The 21,217-nt window shown below is 38.0% G+C and overlaps 1 protein-coding gene across 6 annotated transcripts in view; it reads left to right on the forward strand.

The window, feature by feature from the left end:
- Window positions 1-5,753: 5,753 nt before the first annotated feature.
- The window catches only part of CDH18 (cadherin 18), a 378,826-nt gene continuing 363,362 nt past the window's right edge, over window positions 5,754-21,217 (forward strand). For all 6 annotated transcript variants that reach the window (XM_037381369.1, XM_037381368.1, XM_037381373.1 and 3 more), the window contains exon 1: window positions 5,754-6,059. The gene's annotated coding sequence lies outside the window, so the exon portion shown is untranslated. The remainder of the gene's footprint in view (window positions 6,060-21,217) is intronic.

Below are 21,217 nucleotides of genomic sequence, written 5' to 3' on the forward strand. Positions count from 1 at the left end.
CTGTGTAAAAGCTGTAAAATTGTTATAAATGCCTAAGCCCTAAAATCAAATGCAGACCCAACTTCACAAGTTTTTCAAACAGCTTAGAAAAGCTGTGGTTATATAAAAGCAGCAGTAAAATCTACATATAGGAGAAAGTGATTTGGACCCACTTATTTGTTAAAGGTACATTGGGATACTAAGGAAGATTTTTATGAACACAGGAAATATTTGAAATAACAAGACCCTTTGCAATCACTGCAGTGTTCACAACTCCAGGCGTTATTTGGTGATAGATATTGTGGTTTAACCCCAGCCGATAATTCAGTACCACGCAGCCACTCGCTCACTCCCTCCTACCTCAGATGGGTGGGGAGGAGAATTGGAAAGGAATTAAAAATTCAAGGGTTGAGATAAGAACAGTTTAATAACTAAAATAAAATAAAACCAGAACAATATTAATGATAACAATACCAGTTACAATGAAAAGGAGGGAGAAAGGGAGAGGAATGAAATCCAAAGAGAAAGAAGGAAAGAAAACAAGTGATGCACAATACAACTGCTCACCACCCACTGACCGATGCCCAGCCAGTCCCCAAGCAATGATTTGCAGCCCTGGCCAAAACTGTGCCCCCCACCCCTTTATATACCGAGCATGGCATCCCATGGTATGGAATACCTCTTTGGCTAGTTCCAGTCAGATGTCCTGGCTGTGTCCTCTCCCAATTTCCTGTGTCCCTCCAGCCCTCCCACCTGCAAGGCCTGAGAAACCAGAAGGTCCCCAACAACACTGTTCCCACACCAAAACACAGCCCTGCACTAGCCACTGAGAAAAAAGTTGACTCCATCCCAGCTGAAAACAGGACAATATTCAGTTCCCTTTTAAAAGTGAGGCAGATGATGTGCATGATTTCTAGGAAGCTGCTTGAGATCCAAATATTTTCTTAATGTACCAAGTCCATGACAGAGAAATGTCTTTACATTCTCTGCTGTAGTTAACTCTCTGTCAAGAAGGTGATATTTTGCAGATACTACAGGCAGTCAGTTAAGACAGATGAATTTTGTGTCCTGTTATAGTCTCCATTGCTTCAGCTATGGAATTTCTGTGCACTGCTGCTGTTTGGGTTGATTTTTGCTGGTTTGTTTTTTTTGGGTTTTTTTTCCCCACTGTTTCATCTATATGAACAAGCTTGTAATTATCTACTAGAAAGGTAATTTATTATGATAAAGAAATAATTGCATACTTCCAAGCTGAACGCTCAGTGGTGGTAAATATCACATTTCATTTTATTCAAGTCAAGTATTTGTCTTCACTTATTCAAAATTCATGCCTTTTGTGTTATTTTACAATGATTTATGACTCATAATAACATTTGCACTTGAATTGTATACATTATTTTACAGTGGACTCTTCACAGACAGACAGAGATTAGCTGTACTTCTCTATTATTGATAAAAGTAATTTCAGTTTTTCCAAATCTTGGTTGGGGTTGGTGTTGGCAGAGGTGAGGGTAAATTAGATCTTGATCTCATTTTAAACATCTCCCAAAACTGGCAAGTGCAGATTCAATGCCTGTTTTTCTGGGTGGTTATTCATTAGGGATTTTTTGTTTGTTTTAAACTGTGAGTGCATTTTTGTATTGACATATTTATAATGCTGTTCTGGGATCTCCTGTATCAGTCCTGCAAATGCTACATTCTCCGACTGCTGGCTCTGGTGTTGTTCAATGATTTCTTCACTTCTTGACTTCCAAGTACTTGTGAGACTATGGGATGTAAACAAGCAAAAAGGTCTCACCATCTAAACCCATTGTGTTACTTTCAGTGTACATTGTAAAAGATAGCCATTAGAAAACCTGAAATGCTGTTTTAAGTGGTTTACAAGTTGTCTTTTGCTAAGTTGATGATTTTAGTGCTTTATGCTCTGGATATTTTGCTAGGCCATTTCACAACTGAGTATCGACATTTGACTGAAATGTTTAAAATAAAAAACAAGTGGGTAAGCCACTTCTCTGCAATGAAGTGAAATTTTGTTTTGCCTTTTTTTCTAATTTAAGGAACTATCCTTATTTTCTGGGATTCTCTGGTAATGGTGTGACCAGTGTTAAAAGAAGTGTTAATAACATACCTGTTCCTTGTTAAAATATTTTTTTATTATTTTTGAGCAATAATATTTTTTTCACTCAATATTATGTCAAAGCTTATTTATTCCTTTGCCCAGAATTGAGAAATATCAGCAAAATTCATGCGTATTTTAGGAAGTAATTACTTCTGGACACAGGTTAGTTTATTTTGGCTTACTTTGAAAATATTTATTTAGCTCTAATTCTAACGGAAAGTATTTTAATGCTGGCTTTTACAAAAAAACCTGAGAATGCTTTTTGCTGTTCAGCAAGATCTGTAAATAATAACAAGGATGAAAAGCAAAAGTGACTGAAGACAACACTGCTTTGATCCATCAACTTACAGTTGTTTACTTTCATCTTCCAAATTAAGTGGTGGTGTTTTTGAACTCAGTGGTTTGACCCTCAACTGGGAAACTTCTAAGGGAATCCAAATGGATACATATTGCTACAAATTATCTATTACCTCTGCAGCTTTTTTACTCTTTTCTGTGCCCCTTGTGGCTGTGCCAAGCTTTAATGCAATACTCAGGATGGTCCTTAGCCAAGTCCAAATATGCTTCTAAGTGACACTTTTGAAGTTAACTTACAGACTGAAATCAGTGCATGTTATTAAGCATTTTTGGTTAAGCTAGACTAGAATTTGATAATTTCCTTTACATAACAACCACATTCATGAGAAGGTTTTTAAGGCCTTGAAAGGAGTTTGTATCCAACTATAAAAGAACTGAAGGTAACTAGCTCTCCTAGAAATTAGCAGATACTCAATATGAAAACATTTTCATTTCTATTTAATAGTGTTTAGTGTCTTTCTGTGACAAAATTTTAAGGAATACAGGAACAAAGTATCAGTTACAAACTGTTTAGAAAGGCCTGTTTCATATATTTACAATCTTTAAAACTTCCCTAAATATGAACATAAACAAAAATGTCACATATAACTGGGAGCAATGTAATGAAGTCTTGGAGGACAGCTTGGTATAATTCCTATTTCAGGTTAAACATTGCAAGGATTTACATGAGGTTGACTTCTTTTCTGAGATCTAAAAGGAAATACTAGAGATTCATTTCTCTACTTCAGCAGCACACTTGTTACGATGCACCATAGAAAACAATTAGGAAAAAATGGATAATTCCATAATGGTATAAAATTGATTGAAGTGGTTAGAGGTGAGGCACTATGATATGCTTAAAGAAGAAATACTTATCTGGAAAGAAGTTAATATCTTCCTTATTTAAGAATAGTTATTTAATTGTTCCTTATTTAAGAGTTAATTAATATTAAATTTGATGACTTTGTCTCCAAAACAAGGAGTGTGAAGAAATGCTGACATGAAAATTTGAGACATTTTGGCTAGAAAAGTGGTTTTGAAAAGTGATGATGTTGAGGCTTCGAAGAATTGAAGCGTAATGAAGTAGGGGAAAAAATGCAAGTCCTGCTTTTTGAAATTAGAAGCAATCACATTCTTTTAAAAGGAGTTTTATCAGCAGATAGAAGTAGAGATAGAAAATGCTTACATGCCTGTCTAAGTAAGGTGTTACTGTCCCTATATTCAGGAGAGATGAACTTGTAAAGATGATGATCAGGTAAACAGAAACTCTTCCTTTCCAGTTGAGACTTAAATTACCAAGTCTAGAAAAATGATGGAAAAGGGGCAAAATGATTGCTCTCTTTTCATATCTTGAGCATAAGGTAAGACATACAGTAAGCAAAAAGCCTGAATTTAACAAGAATAAACTAAAGTTTATAATTAAGACTAAGGTCCTAAAGCAGCTTAAATAGGAAAAATAAAGGGAAGTAGCTCAAGTACTTTGACAATGTGGATTTGTAATCAATAGAACAGACCAGAGAGATCCCTTTTCCTGCCATACTGTTAAGTAAATCCTGCTCTTTGTGACCTCTAGCTTAATGGATATGTGTGATTTTGGGTTTATCCTATTTTATTGATACATTCTGTTTTGAAATTTATTAATATATTTCTTCCAGTGTATTTAATGAAAATAATCTCTCAGTTATGTACCACTCTAATAGAAATTGAGATCTGTTACTGACTCTTAATTTCTATTTATCATTATGAATGCAGGGTATCATTATACCGGCTCAAATTTAACAACTTTTTCTACTGTACATCCCTTTAAAAGGCAAGTTATGTGCAATTTGCAGTGGTATAGATCCAGTACATTGGGTCTACTGCATATAGGGGATTTAACATCCCAATCTATAGGAACAGTAGGTATGACTCTGTATATAGATTTGTGGATACGGGTGCATGTATAGAAATAATTAAAACCAAAGAACTCCAAAAGCTTAGAAGTTATTCAGTGGCTCTGTGGTGACTTTGTAGTCTGAGTATTACAGAGGTAGGTGGAGTTTGGTTTTCAAGAGGTAGCTCTGAAGACTGCCTTTTTCCAAAGGTATCAAAATACATGAAGAAACACCAGAAATTCTCCAGCCTTTTCTGCTAACGTTTGTGTCTTCTTTGAGTTGATCACTGAAACTGTTATTCTGAAAACACATTTCATTCCAATGTTCATTTTAAGGTACACAGACACATTTAAACATTATGCCTTGAGGCACAGTAATAAGCATACTATACATAGCTGGGAAGGTAAATAGATGTTGAATTTACCTTCTTTTAGTATTACAAAATACTTTGAAAACCTTGGAAGTATTGATATCAAGACAAGATGGAAGGCTTGTTGAAAATATCAATGCACAGTAGTTGGAGAAGAGCAGCAGGTGCTGAGGCGGGAGCGCTGTGTTTCAGGTGGGTGACCTGAGAGCCCCGGGTGTCCTGCTGAGTCCTGGTCTTTTGTGGCTTTCTCCGAAAACAGGAAGCAACTGTGTCTGATTCGGCTTTCAAAATATCAATATTTTTAGGAAACACAGAACCATTTAATTTTGCTTCTCTTAAAAAAAAAAATTAAAAATTTACATCCCAATGCAATGTCATACGCTAGGTTATACCTAACACCAAAAATTCCCAACCATACATAGTAATTCATTTGACTTTAAAAGGTCTCCCCTTAACAGCATAAACCTGAAGTGTTTTCATAGATGCCCGTACGATTTGGTTTCCAGCTTTATGTGCATGAAGGAAGTCATCATTACACAAAAGCAGGGGTTCTATTTATTTAATTCGAGTTCTTTGGGTCTTTCAGGGTTTGCTTATGTTGCACGGGGTTTTGGTCAATGAAATCAACTGGTAAGGTTGCACCACAGACAAAATCTAGTCTTTTTTTTTTTTTAAAAAAAAAGAACCTTTATGCTAAGAAATTGTTCTTTCGTTCTTACTTAGTGTGGCTATTGCCCTCTGATAAATAACCCAGGGGCACAGAAAGCTTAATGTCTGTTTCCTGAAGTTTTCATCTCACTGGCAATTAGGGAACTTCATTTTACATCTACAGAATTTAAATGTAAATAATAAGAAGTTGTTATTTAGCGGGAATTATGCTGCTTCATTCTGCTTTTCATTTTGGTCATGTTGGTTTTACACGGCGGGGTGCAGAGGGGAAGGGGGCAGCCCTGTGAGGCGGTGCCGGGGCTGCCCCGTGCCGGGCACAGCCGGTCCCAGCCGGTTCCAGCCGGCTCCACCGGCCCCAGCGCAGGGCACAGCTGAGCCCCGCAGCCACGGGCGGGCGCCTCGGGGAAAGCCGGGCTGAGAAAGGGCAAGACGGTGCCCGGCAGCCAGGGCTGAGGGCAACGGGGTGAGAAACAGCCCGGCCAGCCCCGAGGGGGGAGCGGGAGGGGGCAGGGGGCTCCGGGCGCCCCCGCACAGACGCCCCCGCGGGCCCGGGGCAGCCCCCGGCGGGCGGGTGGTTCCCTGCGGCCCCTGGGAAGGGCCCAGCCGGAGCTGGGCACAGCTGAGGAGGAAGGGGGGCAGAGAGGAGCTGCTGTGAGCGTCCCCCATTCCCCACCCCGTGTACCCTTGGAAGGAAGAGGAGTCAGGAGTGAAGGTGAGCCTGGGAGGAAGGCCCGTGTGGGAGAAAGAAAGGTGTATTTGCTTGTTGTCTTTTTTTTTTTCTTTTTTTTTTCCCTTCTCGCAATCGTACTCTATTTTGACTGGCAATAAGTTAAAATTACTTTCCTCAAGTCTAGTCTGTTTAGCCCACCCCCCTAACTGGTCAGAGATCTCCCAAAGAACCACGAACTTTTTTTTTTTAAAATCTTATTTTCTCTCCCTGTCCTCTTGAGGAGGGGCAGTGAGGGGGCAGCTGGGTGAGTGTCTGGCAGCCAGCCAAGGTTAACCTATCAGAGGTCACAAAGAAAAGTATCTGCTTGAATTTTCCAGCTTTGACGATACTTTAGGATACAGTTAAACTCTATGATATATATTGCAGAAATGTAAGTATTCAGGAGAAACAGGATTGTTAGGCTATCTTCAATGACCACCATGGACAGGATTTGGTTTCCTTTGTTTATTAGGTATCTACATATCTGAAGGAAGCACAATGAATTCCTTCCCACTCACTGTTACTTTTTCCTCTGAAAGCTCAGCCACTTCAATCCTTATCAGTGCTAATGATGACAGAGTAGATTAACTATGGAGCAGCGCAGCTTGCCAGGGCTTGGCAGGTCAGGCCGGTAGCTCCTTTTCCAGAAGTGAACCCTTTGAGAGCCCCTGGAAAGTCGGATGAGGGAAAGAGTGCGCCTCCTACTGGCAGCTGTCGCTTTGTGACACCTGCGGGCTTTCCTAGTTTGAACAAGCTGTGCAGCCTTTCCGTTGGGAAAGAAAGTACACGGGAATCTACTATTAGAAATGGCTTTTACACATAACAAAGAACTGTTCACATAAAAAACAGCAAGCAACAAAATATGACGTGAAACATGGCTAAACTAATTCCTGAGTAGAAATTAATTCAGACTTTCATGGAGGACAGAAGATAATTCTGAAGGTGATGAATTTATCACTGGTGACAAATGAGAATAGAGATACTATTCTACTTTAAGTAAGCAGAAGGAATATGATAATAATAATTACTTGTTTTATGGTTTTATTCCTGTTGAAAAGACTTTAGTCAAAGGTTGAAAGAATTTTTTAAAGATGTCCACATTGATTGAGATCTATTGTAACCTACCATAATTTTAAATGCTATTTAATGAATACTTTAACATCCAAATTCCATTTTTAAAAAAATTCCATTCCTTTTAAAGCTAATGTGAATAGTATAAGGATATTTCCTGTTACCAAGAAATCTGGTCTCATTGCCTAATCATCTGTTACAGAACGTTAATTTTCTTATTATGACAGATGTTATACTCTACTGTATTTGAAGAGTCACAATGCGCAAAAAGGATGTGCTGTAAGACTTGCCCTGTACACAGACTATGTACTAATGTCATATACAACAGTATTGGTACCAATATAATGTAATAAAGCTGACCTTGGAACATTTTTCATATTACAACGAATTTAAACACTTTAAAAAAGGGGCATCTTTTTCCTTTTTTATTCATGTTTCTTCAGATCATAGCAAGCAGCATAAAATAATCTCCTGTGATAATTTCAGCCCTGCAAGAGTTGCATTTCATTTAGCGTTCAGTTCTTGTTAAGGAGCAAGGATATTCTGAAAGAAGCTGTTGCAATGCTAGCTCACATAGAATACAAAATCAATAGCAAGAAAATCTGGATATAAATGAGATGGGGCATAGTGAGGTGAGGATGCCTGGTCTGTTGGCCTTTGGAAAGGATGAAATAATTTGTATTGGACAAGACTGACAGCAGAAATGGAGTTGTAGTAGATGTAGACAGGAAATTATATAGAACTGTTTAAATGCCATCAATGGGATGGGCAAGCTGGGAAGAAGGAAAAGTGGGAACTCGTTAACTATTTTTTAAAATGAGAGCATCGGTTTAAGACTTTGTGTATGAGAAGATGGAAAGATTGCATGGTGATCTTTTTGTTTTCTTCTGTTAGTGAACTGAGGAATGCATTCTGACATTTTTCTTTCATCCCAACCCTAAGATCTGAAAAAAGTACAATGGTAATTTAACATTTCCAAAACCTAGCAATTTTTACATCTGAAATAAAATTGTGGCAGTAGCTTCATGTTTTACTCTCCTTCTCCTAAAATGCATGTTTTCCTCCGAGTGCCTCATTTTGCACTTTTTACCATGGAAGGACATGGCATGCCAGGGAAACAACTACTAGAAGATTAATATATATACAGCCTACAAATACTTTTCTATATACAGACACCAAGCTCCATGAGCAGTGTATGCATGAGAGGAATTGTAAATGTGGGTAGTAAGTCAGCTCTTTGTACTAGACCCTGAAAGTTTTTAGGTGAAGGTCTTATCAGAGTTCTTTGCAAATTTTCTTTCAGTCTCAGCAGCATATCAATGAAGAAAGATGCTACTCTGTATCACTGTTATGTGCTCTGAATGTTTGCCAGGTACTGAGGAGAATATAGGAGGGGGTTAAAGCTGTGCAGTATAACAGTGAAAAGAAGTGAGCTTCCTCTGAGCTTAAGATAGGGACTTGGTGAAAATATCAAAGAATGAGTGAGGTGAAGGACTCTCCAAAATTGGTGGAGAGTGATACATACTTTAAACTGGGCACATTGCTTATAAACTGGAAAAGCTAGCTCAGGTTGCAAGAAACTAGGAGTAATGGAGGAGGAGTAGTGTAAATTTTTACCTCTTCTGAAGGACTTTTGAATAAATGAGTCTAAGCTACTTTGCTGTTTCCCAAGAATCACTTGCTGCTGTTTGGATCACCTTGTGTCCTAGACCTCAAATAATGCTTACAAAGCAGCTTTAAAACTAGATTCCTTTCTGTCATCAGAAACTTCAAGAATAAGTGTTTTCAACCCACAAATGACATTAAAAAAATCATTTGAAGTGTATTTTCCAGTATATGTATTCCATCTAGAAGAATAAGAATTAGGACTACTTGTTATGATCAGGCTTCTTATTTTATGCTGCATGTTTTGTGCAGGGAAGTATCTGTGTGATAGAATACAGGCACACAATATGGTTTATATCAGGGGTCCTCAAACTTTTTAACCAGGGGGCTGGTGCGCAGATGAAGTGGCAGGCAGTCATCTGCGGCTGCTTGGTTTCCCTCCCAACCACCGGGGGGGGGGTGGGGGGGTGGGTTCTGTAAATACTGGGGACCAGATTGAGGACCCTGGGGGGTTGTATCTGGCCCGCGGGCTGTAGTTTGAGGACCCCTGATTTATATTATCCTACCACATAAAAGGCATTCAGCACTGATCCTAAACTAAAGTTGAGTCTAACATTTACTACATTTTAGTTGGTTAAGTTGCATTTCCAGGTGAACCATTCCTTCCTTTTCTTCCTTTCCATTTGCCTTCCATCTCTTTCCTCTACTTTTATCACCTAAAATGTAGCAATAAGAAACTCTGGGTTTGGTTTTTTTTTTTTCCTTTTTTCCCTTTAATTGGTGGAAAAAAGACTTTGCATGGATCAGGAGAAAACAATAGCTTCTGTAAGGCTTTTTCCGTGCTTTATCCAGAAGAAGTCTCCATTGTGGAATCTAAGACAGAATTGGGTAATGAAAAATAGTTATGGTGTATCTTATAAGATGCAAAATGTTGAAAGCTTTAAATGTTTCTAAGAAATGTGAAAATTCAGAAAATAAGGTATCTTCTGCACCAAATAAAACCATGGAATAGCATGATTCATAGTCACTGAAACAGATTAGTTGTTTTTCCACCTAAATCAAACAGTTTTGTTTTCTGCCATTCACCTGTGAAAGAAGGTTGTAAAGGATGTGGGAGAAACTGCTTTGTGTATTACCAACAGCATGTTAACTCCTCTTTAGTTACAAAAAATATGATAGATTTGGCTGAAAAAGAGTGTACTTTTCCTTCACATCACTGATACTTCCAACAAAAGTATAACATTAGATACTATTTTATATTGGAATATACCTGAAAAATTTCTAGGCAACTGAAAGCATGGAGAAAATATGAAAAAGATTTATGATCAAAGTACCAAACTGAGCTTTGACTTTCTGAAAAAAATACTCCATATATAAATTACTTGAGAATTATAATGAATATTTCCTTACACTTAATTGCTTGATTTCTGTACTGCGCAATACAGTGAAGTACAGTAGCGATAACTCATCATTTGCTCTTGAAGGTTGTGTAACTTAAGTTTTCAATCATTTTTCCGCACCTGCCAAAACAGTTTCAGAATTGCAGGAGATATTTCATTTTGTCAGCGTTGAATGCCAAGAAATAATGAGGCATGCCCCCCCAAGATGATTATACTTCACAGTTGAAAAGATCTTAAAATATACTCCACGTATTAGAAGTTATATTTGTTCATTAAAAGGTACTTGCCTATAGATTGCTTTGGCAATGGAGCAATTTTCTTCTCAGTTTCTTTTTTTGCTGACTTTTAAAATTAAGACGATTTTACTTTTGTATTTATTAGTGAAGTGTTCAATACTGAATTTCAGTAGAGGTTGTAGCCATGTTTCAGAAGTTAATGTATTACCAAAAACACCCACAAAACAACCTTCCTTTTTATGCTTTATAGATAGGGTACTTTCCAATAAATATATTACATTTCAAGTGAATGAAAATATTTCTTTAGGCAGCATGTAAAATAGTGGTATCACTGTCACAGGTAATAATATCAAGTAAATTTTTTAAGTAGATGAGTTATTTATAGGAGAACATGTATACATGAGTTAATAAAAAAACCAACTCAGTCTGTGTGGAGAGCGATAAATTCATGCATCACGGGTATTTGGAAGAGATTTCAGCTGTAGAACTACACGTGGCTGTTGAATGCATTATGGGCTTCTCCCAAGCATTACCTTCTGAAACCATCCTATATTATTCATTTTCACAGTACTATATGTATTATTGATATGTCCTGCGTGGCATGACTCACATCCCAGCTTTTATGGAAATTTTGGAAATAAGTGTTACAATTGGTGTTACTGCGGAGTGAACTAGATAGCATCTTACATGAAATGGGTTGTTGCTCTGTTGGTTTATTAATAGATCGAAGTTCTTAAACCAGAATAAAAAATGAAACAGACCCTGCACATCTGATGGTAATTATCCTTTACTGTAGTCTTACACAGATAAAAAGGATGTAGACAGTTTTAAGAGAATTAACTGTTTTTTGCTCTGTAACTCACAATTTGATGGTCAAAACAGAAAACCTAGGGATGAGATTTAAACATAATATGTTTAAAGACAGAAGATCATAAGACAAATACTGGAGGATATATTTTTGGTTTTAAGAATACCACATCATATTACCAGTCTTTGTTCTTGTTTTGTAGCTTGTTAGATTCCTAAATTAGAAAAAAATCCAACATAAGGTTGTAAATTACCAAAATGGATGATCTTGTGAACATTAAATTGAAATTTAGTGAATTTGAGATTTATAGAATCATTTAGGTTGAAAAAGACCTTTGAGATCATCAAGTCCAACCATTAAAGCAGGACTGCCAAGTCCATCACTAAACCATATCCCTAAACACTGCATCTATGCTTTTTTTAAACACTTCGAGGGATGGTGATCCCACCACCCCCCTGGGCAGCCTGTTCCAATGTTTGACAAACCTTTCAGTGAAGAATTTTTTCATAATATCCAATCTAAACCTTCCCTGGCATAACTTCAGGCCTTCTCCTCTTGTCCTGTCACTGGTTATCTGGGAGAAGAGACCTACCACCACCTGCCTACAAGTCTCTTTTCAGGTAGTCGTAGAGAGCGATAAGGTCCCTGCTGAACCTCCTCCCCTCCAGACTAAAGAGCCCCAGTTCCCTCAGCTGCTCCTGATAAGACCCGTGCTCTAGACCCTTGAGCAGCTTCGTGGCCCTTCTCTGGACACACTCCAGCACCTCCATGTTTTTCTTGCAGTGAGGGGCCCAAAACTGAACACAGTGTTTGAGGTGCGGCCTCACCAGTGCCAGGCACAGGAGGACAGTCACTTCCCTTGTCCTGCTGTCCACGCTGTTTCTGATACCAGCCAGGATGCTCTTGGCCTTCTTGGCCGCCTTGGCACACTGTTGGCTCATGTTCAACTGCCTGTCAGCCAGCACCCTGAGGTCTTTTCACACCAGACTGCTTTCCAGCCTTTATAAATCTACTGAATCCATCTCTGTAATTAGTTAATTTTTGAAAGATTTGCTCCCTATCATTAATTTATCCAAAGTGAACATGTAAAGGGCATCTGATTAGTTCATTTTGTTTAATGGTAGAGGTTGCCCTGAAAAAGATGTAAATAGTGCAACAGATACAAATTTACACTCTCCAACTTTTGAAGCACCCCTCTTTCTTCATGGCACTGGTGACCAGAACTGAGTTTGAAGTTTAAGTGCTTCCTGCTTTGAAAAAATTAAACCGTAACACACTTGGTAAATGCAGACTTTCCGCCTTTTTGTGTGTCAATGGCCACGTGAGAGACAAGCACCTGACCATTTGGGAAGCCAGACCTATTATGGATCGCTGTGTATTCATACTAGGCATTTGCATGTCCTCCAGAGATAGGTAAAAACCCAGAGCCTAAATGTACAGTTGAGAAATACTCCTTTTATCGGATTACTTTCAGTCTAGAACTCACTTCATCAACATGCTGACAGCTGCAGCGCAGCACTCGGCTCACCTGCCTGCACGGGTTCACAGGCTGCAGGCAGGTCAGCTGGCACTACCCGACATGCTGGGTTGTGGGACAGAGGGATGCAGCAGCACAAGTATGTGAAGTGTAGGGACTATCTGGTAGAAGCGGGTACAAAAGGCTTGATTACAGTTCCCCTTATAGCAGGAAACAGAATTTGCTTTGAAGAGTCGTGAAATGGAGAGTTTGAGACATACTATCAGTTTATGGATGCAAATGTGGTATGTTGCAATACCTATTAACATTTCAGTTGAAGACTGTGAAGAAACTCATTTTTTCCAGTTTCACAACTGTGTTTGGCATCACTTCATGTATAGCTTCATCTTTTTGTCTCTTGTCCTTCTCTTTCATTAAGTAATAGAGTGGTAGACAAATAAGGAAGTTACTTTAAAAAAAATGGAAGAAAGATAAGCTCTGGGGGTTTGTCTTTAATGTTCAACAGGTACCTGACAGTCTTCCAGTGGAGCAGCTTTAACAGCTCAGTTTCCACTGCTGTGAGGTTTGTCCTCTGCTCCAAAGTGCTAAGTATGCTGGTCTTACAGTGTCTCTTGATGAACTTGTCCATTTGCTCATTCTGTCCTTCACTGGCACTGCCTTGCCCAGCTGTCTGCAGTTGGACTTGGTTTGGGTACTTCTTCAGTTAGCTGCTCTCACTTTACAAAAGATTACTTTGTCTCTGTGAACCATGAACTGCTTGCACCGGGCATACATGCACGCTATTTGCACATGGAAATTGTTTATATGTATGATCATTGGTTAAATAAACAGGGAAGCCCCTATTTCTAGCCGTACCTGGATTTCTTTTGCGTAAAGGGCTGGCTGGTTGCTTAAGTATCCTATTTGTGTTCAGGGAATCCAACTAGCTCCTGTTTGTAGCTAGAGAGAAAAGCTGTAATATTTTTGCATTTCTTCAAGTAAAATTTTGAAGTGGGCATTTTTTTCTAATTAGCTGTAAGACTGATTGCATTTCTGTAAGCGAACATATGAGTATATAACTGACTGTTGTGACAGGAATGTCTGTGTAACATTAGAGGCTATCCTTTGAAAATGTTACCTTTGCTATTTTATCATATATCTTCAACAGTGTGCTATATTGTGAATTAATTTTCCAAAGGTAAGTTGAATAATGCATGTGCTTCACAATATAGCAATGCAATACTTTACCAGTATCTTCTTTGCATAACTGCATTTTATTAAATTTAACAAATAATGTAAAATATCTATTAATCTATACCTTATTTCAATAGAAGGTAACACCAGGAGAGTCTACTTCACTGGACTTCAAATTATTTTCTTCAGATTCAAATAATTAAAAATTTAAAGATGGAAGCAAGCATTTAAAACCATTTAGTGATGTTAGTGTTTAAACACGGTTATAAAGAGATTTTTCTGGCCATTCCTATTTTACAGAAATAAAGAGAGCAGTATATTCACAGTGAACATGTCAAGTCTGGATAAAGTGATAGACAGCAAAATCAATTTCTTTTTTTTAATTAGAGGGTTGGAATTGGTGTTATAACTGTAAATTGTTCTGACTGATTATTGGCATTTTTACTGCCTTCTGAAAATATAATAATAATAGGGTTAAAATGGAAGTTTCTCAAGTGATTGAGGGGAGGACCAGGGGAATACCACCTTTAGGTAAGAACTACTGAAACATAAATTCAATTGATTTCAGCTTCAGCTAAAACTGGGAGCTAACTATAAGCTTGATAAAAAGTTCTATGAAGAATTCATGATCAAACTGAATTCAGGGACGGAATTCTAATTTACTTCATCTGTGTTCTGGTTCCTTCTTCTTTCCTATATATCAGCTAGAAGAAAATGTAATAGTCATCTTTATCCTGTTGTTCCTAAACACTTAGCACTTTGAGAGACCTAATAGAAATCAGTTATAAGTACATCAACAACTTTTAATGACCAAGAATTTTTGCTTTTAGTCCACTGTTCACATAATAGTTAAATATATAATATATATTATTACGGAGAACTGAGTACTTGGGAATAGCAAGAGCAGGGCTGCTCCACCAGGGAGGATGAGCTGGGCACTGAGGGTACCCACAAACACTGGTAGGGCCATCATGGACAGGGTGCAGAACTGCAGCACCCAAGCAAGGCTGTGCTGGAAATGGGGTCCTGTCACCATTGATCAGGTGAGTTGATGAGCCATGGCCAGGATCTGGTCAGAAGCAGCAGGAGGCAAAGCCAAGGCAGCGCTGGGAACAAAGTTGTCCTCAGCGAAGGTCCAGGGTCTTTAAAGGAAATCCATTCTGTGAGCCAGAGTGTAGGAGACAGGACCAGGATCAGGCAATCCTGCAGCGTCACTGGGCCAGGGACTGACAGCCCTGAGGGCTAAAATGTGGTCCTGGGCTGATGGCAGGGTGAGAGGAGGCTCAGGGGAATGCGCAGGGACCGACAGTGCCGGCAGTACCCCCAGGGCCACGGCACCGAGCATGAATTTCTCTGCCAGCTCCATTATTGCATGTGGGGCTAAGTAGAGTGGTTTTATAAAGGTGCATTAATTACTTTTCTTTCATGAAAAAATACTGGGAATAACATCGTTCCACTGATCCATTTTTATGACTGTTGAAGAAACAGAACAGTTTAATTAAGGCTTATTGCATAGAATGTTTCATGTGTTATTTTTGATAAAATATTTCTGTCATCTTTTGTAATGGGAAATATATAGTCTCAAACTCAAGTACTTTCTCATGGTCACTAACATTTAAAAATGGTATTTTATCAGAGTAATAGCTGCAACAACATTTGATACTAGATCGGTATTTCTGCAATACAGATATTGCTTTATCAATTCAGTGCAATGTTAAAGCCAGTAATTTGAAACTTGGTTGATTTGGGCCTTTTTGTTTTGCAGATGGACACTTGAATATTTGGAATTAAAATCTGTATTTTAATACAAGAAGTCTTGTTTAAATTTTGCCTTTAAAAAAACCTCAAAAACTTCTGATGTTTTAGATTATGCATGTTTTCACTCTTTAACCTCCTTTTCCCCTGTATTCAGTGGGCAAATTGGGGGGCCAAAGGCGAATAAAATCAGTATATAAAAAAAGATATACAGAAATAAGAAAAAGGAAAGAGGCAAAATTTGGTTTTCACTGAATCACAGAATGGTCAGGGTTGGAAGGGGCCTCTGGAGATCATGTAGTCAAATCTTCTGTTAAGGCAGCTTCACCTACAGCAGGTTGCACAAAATCATGTCCAGGCAGGTTTTGAATATCTTCAGAGAAGGAGACTCCACATCCTCTCTGGGCAGCCTGTTCCAATGTTCTGTCACCCTCAAAATAAAGTATTTCCTCATATTCAGATGGAATCTCCTCCGTTTCAATTTGTGCTCATTGCCACTTGTCCTGTCAGTCTTTATCTTTCAGCATACTGTACTTTAAACAGAACTCCAAAACCTGTAATGTGCTTACTTCAACTTGTCTTCCTGTTCTAGCAAAACTTCTGTTTCTGTAGAAGTTTTTCTGTTTAATGGAAATCTGTCTAAAATTATAATCTGAGAACTGGGAACACTTCCTCCTCAATATTTTTGCCTTCTCATACTTTACTTTAAAAGCAACTCTTCTCTGACTTGGTCAGTACACCTGACAAAGGCCATGAAATCAAAACCAGTTTAGGAGCAATCACTGCTTATCTGTGCTACTGCAGTTCACTAGATAGTTTTGCTATTTTTACCCTTGTACACGTTTATAACTACTGAATTCTTTCATTTGTCCCCAGAGAGCAACAGCTGAAAAGAATAACAAATTAGCTACTTTACTAATCACGACAGCAATTTGTGAATGAGACCACAGTGAATTAAAATCCATTGGTAATAAACAGCTCATCTTGAATTGTTAAATATTTCCAATTTTTTTCTCTTCAATATTTCCATTTTTTTTTCTCACTTCAATAATGACAGCAAATACATTCTGATGGAGCTAATCTGTTAAAAGGGGCAATGGGATCTGTTCTTCATAATCTCTCTATGAAAATTTATGAACTAGAAGCCTATTTTGCAGCTTTTCTTTTTCAAAAAATACTGAAGTTCTTTTTACCTTCATCTTCAGTAAGTTACATCATTATGCCTGTCCTCCAGTGTAGCGAGAAATCAAACATAAGAGGAGCAGAAAAAACAGCTTTGAGCATGTCAGCCAGTTAAAAGAAAATGGCTTATGCTGCCAGAGGCAGGTGTTTGGACTGTTTGGTTCTTCATTGTGAGGAGTTTGGGGTGGTTTTTTTCTTGGTCGTTTTATTTTATTTTTTTTTAAGAAAAAACTTGCTCTTAAGAATGAACCAATTGAATGAATATAGCACCTACTGGCAAATCAGCAATGGGTAGTAGCTCTACAGGCAGAGCACAGTTAAGTAGATAAACTGAAATAAGGCTTTGAGTTGAGATGGTTTTGTTTGCTTGGAATTCTGTGCATGTCTGGTTTTGTTTCAGTTTCTAAGAGGCTTATTTTATGTAACAGAACTTCTGCCGGAGGAATCAAAGATCATAGAGTAATGAAACTTATAGATCATTCAGTATAGGAAGAAAAATCACTGAGTTCAGAGTCTCAAATTGCCTTGTTTTCCAAGCTGTGGGTGGAAAACAATAGGCATTTCTAACCTTTCTTTATCAGCAAAATGAAGAGATGAAAATCAGCTTCTGACAACATTGAGGAAAGTCGATTTAGAATTTTGGCTCTCCAATTCCTGTAGGGTATTTCGTCTTGCTGCTGCTGCAAAACCCCAGTCTTTCTGGAAAATTAGAAATAGTTTGGTGTTGTTTGTTTTTAAGCTACTGAATTTTTTTATCTTTTAATTTTTGCTTTCTGGAATGCATCATTAGACTGGAGTTACTAATTGTCTCCCAGCTATCAACCATTTTATGCCATCCATCTCTTGCTATCCTGCTTCACCTGAACTATTCCTTGCTTTAATTCATATAGTTCAAAATAGCTTTAAAGTGCTCTTTTCTTACCTGTTCACTCAGACCAGCAACATATTTTATCTTTAAATGAAATTTACCATCAGAACAGAGACTCGGGAGGGATTCTTGGCCAGTTTAAAATTATCATCGCCAATATGTGGAACTAGCTGGGCGCACAGAAAGGGTCTTTGCACTGAGTGGAACAGGATGGCAACATGGAGGGCTGAGATAAAGAATGACTATTGCAAGGAATTTAAGATTCATCTGTAAGTTGCTCCAGTGCAGCCTCTAGCAAAGCGTGCACTCCTGCTGCATGAAACGAGGACAGATTGTGGACTGTGGTGGGGACTGAGTGATCAGTTTTTGTGAAGGGGCACTAGGGGACAGCCTGGCTGTGGGAACAATGTCACTCAAAAACACAGAGCTTTTAAGAAAGAAGCTGCTTGAATAACTAATTTCACTTTTCCTGTTCATAGTAATTTGAAGCCAGTGAAGGCCATCTAGATGGCCCATGCAGAGCAATGGTATGCTGTAGTAGTATGCAGAATTACGTCTAGAAAGGGAAGCACTGTGGAATTCAGGGCTTTGTGAAATTAATACTGCCCTATTTTAAAACGTCGGTGTTCTCTTAAGTCAGTGTTGATGCAGTTTGGTATCTGTTTAGACTCTCAAGCCCACATATGTACACTTCCAAAGCAACACAAATCCCTGGATTTCTGAAAATATCCCTGTTAATCCAGGTTGAAAAGATTCTTACTTTCTATAGTGCACTTGGGTTTGGAATAAATACTTGTGTATTCTCTGAAAGTTAATGAAAAATCGCTAGAGTGTTCACAGCTTCTGGTCAAGAAAGATACTTATGTATTTATTGGATCTGATTTGCTGGCTTTTTGGTAACATCTTCTATGTTCTATATACCATTCAAAGTAACTGAAGAAAAGGTGGGGGCAGGGCGGGGGAGGAAATAAAGGTAACTTTTTTGGCATGTGTTGCTTTCTATCCATGATTTCTAAAAGGATTTATGCTTTTCAAGAACCACTGAAATAGCAACACTGGAGTCTGTTCTTTCAGAAGAACTTTCCATTCTGTTTTCAGATTTCCTTTTTTTTTTTTTTTTTTTTTTTTCCCCCAGATAAAATATAAGGAACAGCAGAGGAGTTTTCTTGGTTAATTGTTCTTTGTTGTTTTGTCTCTCATTCCAGTCATTTTTTTAAAGTCCTAATTTTGATAGTTATCAAAGGACTAAGCACAACTTCTGGAATGGTTCATGGGTTAGAAGTACATACAGTGTCTCTGTGACTACATGTGTCGGTGTGCCAACAGGCTTATAATAAAACGGCACTTTGATGGAGTTTGAATTCCTGATAGACTGCCAACTCTTGCACATGATCTTTGTCTAGCAAAAGGCTCTATCTTAGTCAGAACTGATTAATTGCATTTGATCATGCTATCTCCTGGCCCTCTCTCATGATAAAATCCTGGGTCTCCCAGAGGTACGTCCTTCGGTTTGAACCATAGATATTTAGTGCTTTGTGGCAGCGACTGACTTACTCCCTGTGATGATTTGTGGAGCAGATGTTACTGTGACCGCAAACATGGTATTTTGACAGTCATTTGCTGAAGACCCTTGTGGAAGCATATCTTAACTTAGTTTCTTCATATGATTTAGGCAGCACTTTGTGTTGTCTCTTTCTTGAGGAAATAAGAAGAATGTGTTATGGAGATATGGGAGTTGGTGCTAATTAAGAAATGAAATGGCAACAACTTTTAGTTTGTCTTTGTAATTGGGCTTATACAAGTACACTAGATTTCGGCTTCCATCTTCCTGAATCATAAGTGCTGTTGAATTTACTTCTCTTTTAGAAAATTTTCTTTCTCCAACAGGGTTAGCCTTGCCAATTCTGTGAAGTTTTACTCTCTAGAAGTAGGCTGGTGACAATATTCTGTATATATTGCATGTTGTTTGGCAGCATTGGTATTTCTATGTTGAAACAGAGTTTTAGATATAGATGATCAACATTTGTGTATAGCTCTTCACATTATTGAGCAGGAAGGTTTTATAACTGTTAATTAAACTTTTGTCCTTAAAAAAAGATGACAGTAATTTAGCCAATTTTACCTTCTGTCTACTCTGACATGACATGGTAATTGTAGTGTATCTGAAGCAAAAGTCACATCAATTAAACAGCAATGTGAAAATGATTCATCTGAACAAATAATATGTCCATGGTACTAGTATATTGTTCTCTGTGTTTCATACTGTTAATTGCATTAATTGCCAAAGATCACTTTGCAGTTGAAATCCTGATTGTCAAATCTAATTTGATTTTAACTGCTGACAGCTCTGACAGTACAGCCTGGTAACTGCATATAGTATTGGTACTTTCTGTCTATAGTGGTACATTGTTAACAGCAGTAATAATGCTAACTGTTCTGTGTTGCTTGCAAAATCTGTGGACTTCTGGAAACTTCGGTTACTTTTAATAATAAGGACACTTACTGATCACAGAACATCCAAGGCTGACAATTTTTATGGACCAGTAATCCTGTTTTTATAGAGCTGGATTATGACTAACAATGTTGTAACTATGTTGAAAGGCATTGAAATGTGTTCTTCAGGAAAAAAAAAAAACCAAAACCCAACATATCCCTTGAATTGTAGTCTGATTCCTTGTGAAAATGTCCCCCTCTGCAAAGTCAAAATTTGGCATCTGTCTCGTGCAATGGGTTTGCCTCAGACATCTCTGAAGCAGTGGAAACACGCAGACTTAATAACCTGGGGAAGACCTAAACTGGTTTATATACATATGAGGGTCCTTATGCTGGACTCCCATTTACAGGTTTAAAATGATGTAGGACTGTCTCTCTTTCTTTGGAATACAAATACCCTTTGAAACTCAAAATAAAATGTATTTCCACAATGGCAGGTTTTACCACTGTGAACTGAGTGCATATAACAAAGATTTTGCTGAGCACCCTCTGTAAGAAAGCATCATGATATAAACACAGAACTACAACGTAAGACTAGTCAGCCACTGTCAAACTAACATTATGTATAGGTAGCCACTGCATCTCTAGCATTGGCAAGTAGCTGATGATTATGGAAAATTTAAGAAAGGAGCATGGACAAAGCGATCTTCTTCATATGTCGTCACAACTTCTGTACTCCACATATTGTCGATTTCTATGAAAAAAATTCTACTACTCACTGCCAATGTTGTCCTTGTGAATTTGAACCCATTTATAGTTTTGGCCTCCAAAACATCTTGTGGCTATGAGACCTATATTAGCAATCTCATGTTTCATCTATGTCTGCTGGGGTAACTTCAGTTTCAGTGATTTCAGTTGTCACCTCATAAAACTAGTATAAACCCAGTATGAGAGTGATCGGTTCTTGTGACGTTGTCATATTCATTTTAAAAATTCCAGGATTTGATATATATGGTTTAGCATATGTCTTATAACATCACAATTATTTAGGATGATCTAATACCTAATAAAACAGAGGCATAAATAAATAATTTTCTGAAGTTGAAAAATCTTTAAAACTGTAAGGGGATAGCTTTATAACAGACATAGTAGC

This window comes from Falco rusticolus, chromosome 3 (assembly GCF_015220075.1).
Source record: "Falco rusticolus isolate bFalRus1 chromosome 3, bFalRus1.pri, whole genome shotgun sequence".
Classification (NCBI taxonomy): domain Eukaryota; kingdom Metazoa; phylum Chordata; class Aves; order Falconiformes; family Falconidae; genus Falco; species Falco rusticolus.